The 7,625-nt window shown below is 43.0% G+C and overlaps 1 non-coding gene across 1 annotated transcript; it reads right to left on the minus strand.

Annotated features, from left to right (window-relative positions):
* Nucleotides 1–7,351: 7,351 nt before the first annotated feature.
* Nucleotides 7,352–7,425, minus strand: TRNAN-AUU (transfer RNA asparagine (anticodon AUU)). Its single transcript has one exon. It is a non-coding gene; the product is annotated as a tRNA-Asn (tRNA).
* Nucleotides 7,426–7,625: the final 200 nt, after the last annotated feature.

Consider the following 7,625-nt stretch of genomic DNA (forward strand, 5'->3'; position numbering starts at 1 on the left):
AAACAATGCCTGATGGGTGTTTTGTGGCCTACAAGCTTCTTCATTAGTGGGCACAACTTCTGCTTTTGGGGTATTATACAAAATTCTAAGAAACGGTACTCAATGGTATTTCACAACATCTAGCAGCTCATAATAATCAGATACATGTATATAGGCATCCATTAAAGGGAACCTAAACTGAGAAGGATATGGATTTTTCCTTATAAAATAATACCAGTTGCCTCGCTCTCTTGCTGATCCTGTGTCTCTAATACTTTCAGCCACAGCCCCTGAACAAGCATGCAGATCAGGTGCTCTGACTGAAGTCAGAGTGGATTAGCTGCATTCTTATTTCAGATGTGCTTCAGTCACTACTGCAGCCAGAGAGACCATCAGGGCTGCCAGGCAACTGGTATTGTTTAAAAGAAAACATCCATATCCCTCTCAGTTAAGGTTCCCTTTAATTAAAAAGACCCTGTCGGACGCCAGAGTGGTGCCACCTCTGCCTTTGTCTGCTCCCCTCCTGTTAAGTGCCCCGTGCTTCTGGCACTCTAACACAACATTTTGGTTAAAAACATAATCTCAGACTTCAATCAATCAATAATCAATCTGAAAAACATTATTTAAGATTATTTTTGCGAGTTTTATGTCAAATAGTTATTACAAATAAATAAAAAATGATAACTCATGAGATATATTTAGTGCATCCATACCAATGGCTCTCCTGAAGGCCTGATTTATTAAACTTTTTTCATATGAAATGTTTTCATTCTTTGTCAAGAAAATGACAAGTTTTTTTTTTAACCACTTCCGTGCACGTCTTATTATGGCAGTCTGGAATTCACTACATAGACAGCAGTTGTATACAGTAACTGGGGACACCATTAATACTGCAGGTTGGCAGTGACCCAAGTGAACCACAGGTGAAAAAAAAAACTGATGAGATAAACAATTGTATTTAGCCTCCTAAAAATGACTTTATTTTATGTTTATTTTACGTTACTTTATTTTATGTTTTATTTTATGTTTATTGAATGTTTTATTGTCTTTATTAAGTGTCCCTGATCCTGAGTGAAAATACATGAACTGTTGATCTTTTTCTATCTCTCCCAGCCCTCAGAAGTAGTATTCTGCCAGATTTTATGGTTGTAATTTGCTCATCAGCGAGGTTTACTATATTCTTGACAAGGCACCAACAAGGCAGAAGCTGTCACTTGCATGCCTGAAAATTAACTCATTTCGTCATCAAAATATAAAAAAAAGTAAAACAACCTGGTTATTAAGGTTTTGCACTGTGCATACACATGTTTATCTCAGCATGTCACATTTTACCTCAGGTACACTTTAAGAACACAGTTTTTGCTTTCATAAAACAGGACAGAAGGTTTTTGTATTTTTTTTTTTTTTTTTGCAACTTCACATGACATATAACTTATTCTTATAACACATAACTTCAAATCCGACATCCAGTGTATATTACACATTCAATGGGTTGCCTTCTAATAGCAAGTTATAATTACCGGTACCTGCCGAGTCCTTACCCCTGAATCCATTTAATAGCCCCGGGGCTACTGGCTTTTGAAGCATAGCCCTGCCCCGTTAAAAAGGCCATTTTTTTCTGCTCAAAATAGAGAAAACACCATGGTGTTTTTTAGCAGGGGGTGGGGCGAGGTGCTGGAAGCAGGCAGACCCAGGGCTACAGGAGGGATTTGGGGGGTAAAGAAGCAAGAGATATTTGTAACTTGCTAGTAGAAGAGGACCTGTTGAAAGTCATTCCTTTATGCTCTTGAAACTCAAGGCATGAATTTAGAGCTGCAGTTTATAGAGATGGCCCGAACCTCTGATTTTTGGTTTGCGAACCGGGTTGCCAACCTCCAGCAAAAGTTTGGTTTGCGCAAAATTTCGCGAACCGCAATAGACTTCAATGGGGAGGCGAACTTGGAAAACTAGAAAAATGTATGCTGGCCACAAAAGTGATGGAAAAGATGGGAGTATAAATAGAGTACTGCTTCACACTGACACACCAAACTCACTGTGCAACACACCGCAAACAGCTGTTTCCGTAGTGACGGCCGTGCTGGACTGGTGTGCACCATGGCAAGATTGCTCTTCCTCACTCAGTGATGTCAGGTAATGTCTGACCTTATCAAGTTTCGATGGTTCTTTCTCTACCATTGTTAAAGCTTACATCTATTTTTTTAAATGCTTGCTATTCAGTACTTGCAACGAGAATCTTTTATGGAGGGCAAGTCTGCCATTGCGAGTGACCACGGGTAATGGCCGGGGAATCCTGATTCGATTCCGGTCCGGAGTGGGAGCCTAAGAAACGGCTAACACCACCACACATCCAAGGAAGGCAGCAGGCACGCTGAGCAGGAACGGCTACCACACACATCCAAGGAAGGCAGCAGGCATGGCATGCACGTCCCGAGGTAGTAACCAAAAATAACAATACAGGAGGACTTTCGAGGCCCTGCTGTATATGACACTGATAGACTTTACTACATTTAACGAGAATCTGTTATGGAGGCAAGTCTGCCATCCATTCAAGTGAAAGGTATGCACTGACTGCCAGGTATAATACAATGTGCAGTCAAAGATGCAGTGAAAGGTATGCAGTGACTGCAAACAGCTGTTTGTGTAGTGATGGCCGTGCTGGACTGGTGCGCACCATGACGAGAGTGCAGGTGATGGCAGCTTTCCAGCCCGTATGGTCGCCGGGCTGAGGTAGCTGAATGACAGAACAGTGACTGGTATGCACTGACTTGACTAATACAATGTGCAGTCACACAGGTGCAGTTAAGAGGTATGCACAGAGTGGTATATCACTCTGTGTGCACTCACGTAGGTAGGTGGGTACACTGAACAAAACAGGTAGGTATTTGCAGTGATGAGGTGGGTGCACTGAACACAACAGGTAGTAGGTATATGCAGTGATGGGTATTACAATGTGCACCTGTCACACACAGACAGGTAGCGGACAGGCACAGTGACACTGCGTGCGCTCAACTCACGTAGGTAGGTGGGTGCACTCTGAACAACAGGTAAGTAGGTATATGCAGTGATGGGTATTACAATGTGCACCTGTCACACACAGACAGGTAGCAGACAGGCACAGTGACACTGCGTGTGCTCAACTCACATAGGTAGGTGGGTGCACTGTGAACTACAGGTAGGTAGGTATATGCAGTAATGAGTATTACAATGTGCACCTGTCACACACACAGGTAGTCACTGAATGTGCTGGGCCTGGCAGTGTCACACACACAGTATGAATTATCAAGGGTGTCTATGCAACACAAGTGTCAGTGGGACACACAGAAAAAAAAATAGATCACAAGAACAAGATTAGCTCTCAAAAGAGCTGTTGTGGGGTGCTATTTTAGCAATAAGAATCAGCAAGGAGCAAACTAAAAATCCTACAAGAGCCTAACTAATCTTTCCCTATGAGAGAGTCTGCAGCAACTGTCCCTTCTCTATTTACTGCAGGCACTCGAGTGATTATAACGGCCGGCGGTGCCTGCCTTTTATAAGGGGGGAGAGGCTCCAGGAGGGAGTGTAGCCTGATTGGCTACAATGTGCCTGCTGACTGTGATGTAGAGGGTCAAAGTTGACCCTAATGGTGCATTATGGGGGCAAACTGAACTTCCGGAAAAGTTTGCGGTTCTCCACGATTGCGAACCACCGGAAGTTTGCCGGCGAACCGTTCGGGCCATCTCTAGCGGTTTATAGCACACCTGAAGACAATTTATTTTACAAACCCATATATTTCAACAGTTGTTTGAGACATTTTGGGGTGTCATCAGTGCAAGGTATAGACTGATGCAGCTCCATAGTAGGACTTACAAAGTAAGTCATGAAGCCATAAGTAATTTTGTAGAGGAAAAAAATAATTGAGGTAATGAGGAAATTAGTGATTTAAAGGGGTATTATACTGCTAAACCTACAACTTCAGTAGCTACTCTTAGTTACATAAAATAACATTTGAAAGCAATCTCATACATTCTCTGTGTGTAAAATTGTATACTTTCACTGCAGAGCGCAGTAAAATATAACTTTTCTTCTGTCTCATCAGCAAAAGTAGAAAAAAAAACTTGTTTTGATTATGCTCCCTCCCCCTCCCTCTGCTGAACAGACACATTGCCCTCACAACAACTGAGTCAGTTCAGCTGAAAAGGTGTCAGAGTGCAGGCACATGCCTCAGAGAGCTTCAGCCAGCAATGATTACATTTGCCATTAGCAAGAGTTAAAAGATTTAAGCTATTGTAATTGCTGTCTGCAGTAATTGGGTAAGAGGTGCTCAGAAGTAGATAAAACTGATACATTTTTGGCACTTTATTTGGCCCGAGGAAGTGAGCACAAACTCACGAAATGCATTGCCTGTGCTTATTAGAATTATTTCTAATTTATATATAATATTTATATGAACTTGTCGTTATTGAGGTAAGCCACCTCTATTTTTCTAGTCTTATCTACTTTTGGGCACCTCTTACCCCCTTTGTGCTTTTCAACCTCCTTTTGGAAGGGGTGCACGTTGGTACCTAGTGGCTTTGCCATCGATAGGACCATTTCATTTTTCCCCAAGACTGCTACCACATCCAGCTCCAGCCGGATACCCCAGTGGAGTTATTTCATGGTTGGTTGCCCCTTGTGCAACCTTTCTTTCTGAGTAGCCTAATTCTTTTTGTTTTCCATCACTCTTCTTGTGACATACTGCACCATTTGACCTCCCGCTGTCTCTCTGTTCCTCTTGTTTAGGGTGTTTAGCCACTCTACCTTGTAGTGTTATCTGCAGTAAACATATACATTTTGTGGAAATGTGTGGGATTGCTTTTAAATGTTCTTTTATGTAGCTACAGGTAGTTACTGAAATTTTAGTTTTGGGAGTATATTTAACACTGTAAAATTCCTATTATTAAACCAAATGTAAATGGTAATAGTTGTGTGTGTTTTCTGCATTGTTGTGTTTTTAACAATATCTGATTATGACCAAAATGTAATTAAATTACTATTTAAATGATAATCATTTCTGTAAGAAAAATGCACAACCAGGATGTAAACCAGTTTAAGTTTCTTCGTGACGTAACCAAAATGTAGCAACTGAGCTACTACTTGAGGCCATATTTTATAAAAAGACATGTTTTTTTTTGTTCTCATGCCTGCTGCCTCTTGCTCTTATGTATGCAATAATGATTGAATCTACTGGATGGTAATTTTCTGCTTGATCAGTCATGCCCTTCTTGATAAAATAAAGTGGTGAAATCAGCAATCCTTACATTATGCAGTAATCTAAGCACTGATAAATCGGTACAAGCTTGTCCCTTCGTAATGCTGCCTCTCTCTTTTGTGCATTCGGGCAGCTTGAAATAAGTCTTGTAAAATATAAGCTTGTTGAAGTTTGTAAAAAGACTTATTTCCAATGAGGAAAGCATGAATAATAGATATTTTCTAGCACTAGTCCAGTACATTGGGATGCTTTGAGACTGCCTTATATTTATTACAAGCCGCTCAAATAGATATTCATAAAGGGTGTTATTTCTGTGTAATTTATAACACCCAGCAATGGTTTCACTAACAATATGTTGTCAGGATAGCAATTGATTCAAAGTTTGCACATATACGTTTGTTTTTTTTTAAATAATATATAAAAATACACTTCCAGCCACAAATCAGGGACGCTCATCCGGATTCCGGATATCCGGGTAACCCGGATATCCGAACTTTTTTACGCTATCCGATTCGGATTCCAGATTTTTTTTTTTTTAAATCTGGATAGCTATCTGCGGATATTTGGACGCATGACGCGGATATTGCAGGTATCCGGATCCAAAACCGATTACACAGATAAAATCTCTCATCCCTAGAGTTGGGCCGAACCTCCGATTTTAGGTTCGCGAACCGGGTTCGCGAACTTCCGCGGAAGGTTCAGTTCGCGTTAAAGTTCCGCAATAGACTTCAATGGGGATGCGAACTTTGAAAAAAAAAAATTTATGCTGGCCACAAAAGTGATGGAAAAGATGTTTCAAGGGGTATAACACCTGGAGGGGGCATGGCGGAGTGGGATACACGCCAAAAGTCCCCGGGAAAAATCTGGATTTGACGCAAAGCAGCGTTTTAAGGGCAGAAATCATATTGAATGCTAAATGACAGGCCTAAAGTGCTTTAAAACATCTTGCATGTGTATACATCAATCAGGTAGTGTAATTAAGGTACTGCTTCACACTGACACACCAAACTGTTATCTGAACAGAACAGGTATGCAGTGGCGGGTTCACTGAACAGAACAGGTATGCAGTGGCGGGTTCACTGAACAGAACAGGTATACAGTGGCGGGTTCACTGAACAGAACAGGTATACAGTGGCGGGTTCACTGAACAGAACAGGTATACAGTGGCGGGTTCACTGAACAGAACAGGTATGCAGTGGCGGGTTCACTGAACAGAAGAGGTATACAGTGGCGGGTTCACTGAACAGAACAGGTATACAGGGGCGGGTTCACTGAACAGAACAGGTATGCAGTGGCGGGTTCACTGAACAGTACAGGTATGCAGTGGCAGGTTCACTGAACAGGTATGCAGTGGCGGGTTCACAGAACAGGTATGCAGTGGTGGGTTCACAGTACAGGTATGCAGTGGTGGGTTCACAGAACAGGTATGCAGTGGTGGGTTCACAGAACAGGTATGCAGTGGTGGGTTCACAGAACAGGTATGCAGTGGTGGGTTCACAGAACAGGTATGCAGTGGTGGGTTCACAGAACAGGTATGCAGTGGTGGGTTCACAGAACAGGTATGCAGTGGTGGGTTCACAGAACAGGTATGCAGTGGTGGGTTCACAGAACAGGTATGCAGTGGTGGGTTCACAGAACAGGTATGCAGTGGTGGGTTCACAGAACAGGTATGCAGTGGTGGGTTCACAGTACAGGTATGCAGTGGTGGGTTCACAGAACAGGTATGCAGTCAGGGACAAGCTAAGCCTAACTAATCTTTCCCTATGAGAGACAGTGCAGCAGCTCGCCCTACTCTCACTAATGCAGGCAGGCAGTGGCACACGAGTGACCGTAATGGCCGCCGCTGCCTGCCTTATATAAGGGTGGTGGCGCTCCAGGGGCTAGTGTAGCCTAATTGGCTACACTGGGCCTGCTGACTGTGATGTAGAGGGTCAAAGTTGACCCTCATGGTGCATTATGGGGTGAACCGAACTTCCGCAAAAGTTCGCCTGCGGGACGCGAACGCGAACCACGGAAGTTCGCATGGAACCGTTCGCAGGCGAACCGTTCAGCCCAACTCTACTCATCCGCTCCACCCTCCTCAGTTGCTGCTAAATGCCTATCTGGGGTTCTCTTCAGACAACTGTTGAACAAAAAAGGCAAGGACATCCCTGGGTGGGCTTGAACCACCAACCTTTCAGTTAATAGCCAAATGCACTAACCAATTGCGCCACAGAGACTATGCACTCAGTTGCTGCTAAATGATTTTATGGGGATGTAGGTGTGTCTTTTGGAGGGAGGAAGTAAGTCTGCTCCAAGAAGTTTAACACCACTTTTTCCTGCAGCGAAGCATTCACTGTATGGCAGTATAGTGGTGAGCATAGCTGCCTTCCAAGCAGTTGACCTGGGTTTGATTCCTGGCCAATGTATGTGAGCTTGC

Source organism: Hyperolius riggenbachi, chromosome 4 (genome assembly GCF_040937935.1).
Source record: "Hyperolius riggenbachi isolate aHypRig1 chromosome 4, aHypRig1.pri, whole genome shotgun sequence".
Lineage (NCBI taxonomy): Eukaryota > Metazoa > Chordata > Amphibia > Anura > Hyperoliidae > Hyperolius > Hyperolius riggenbachi.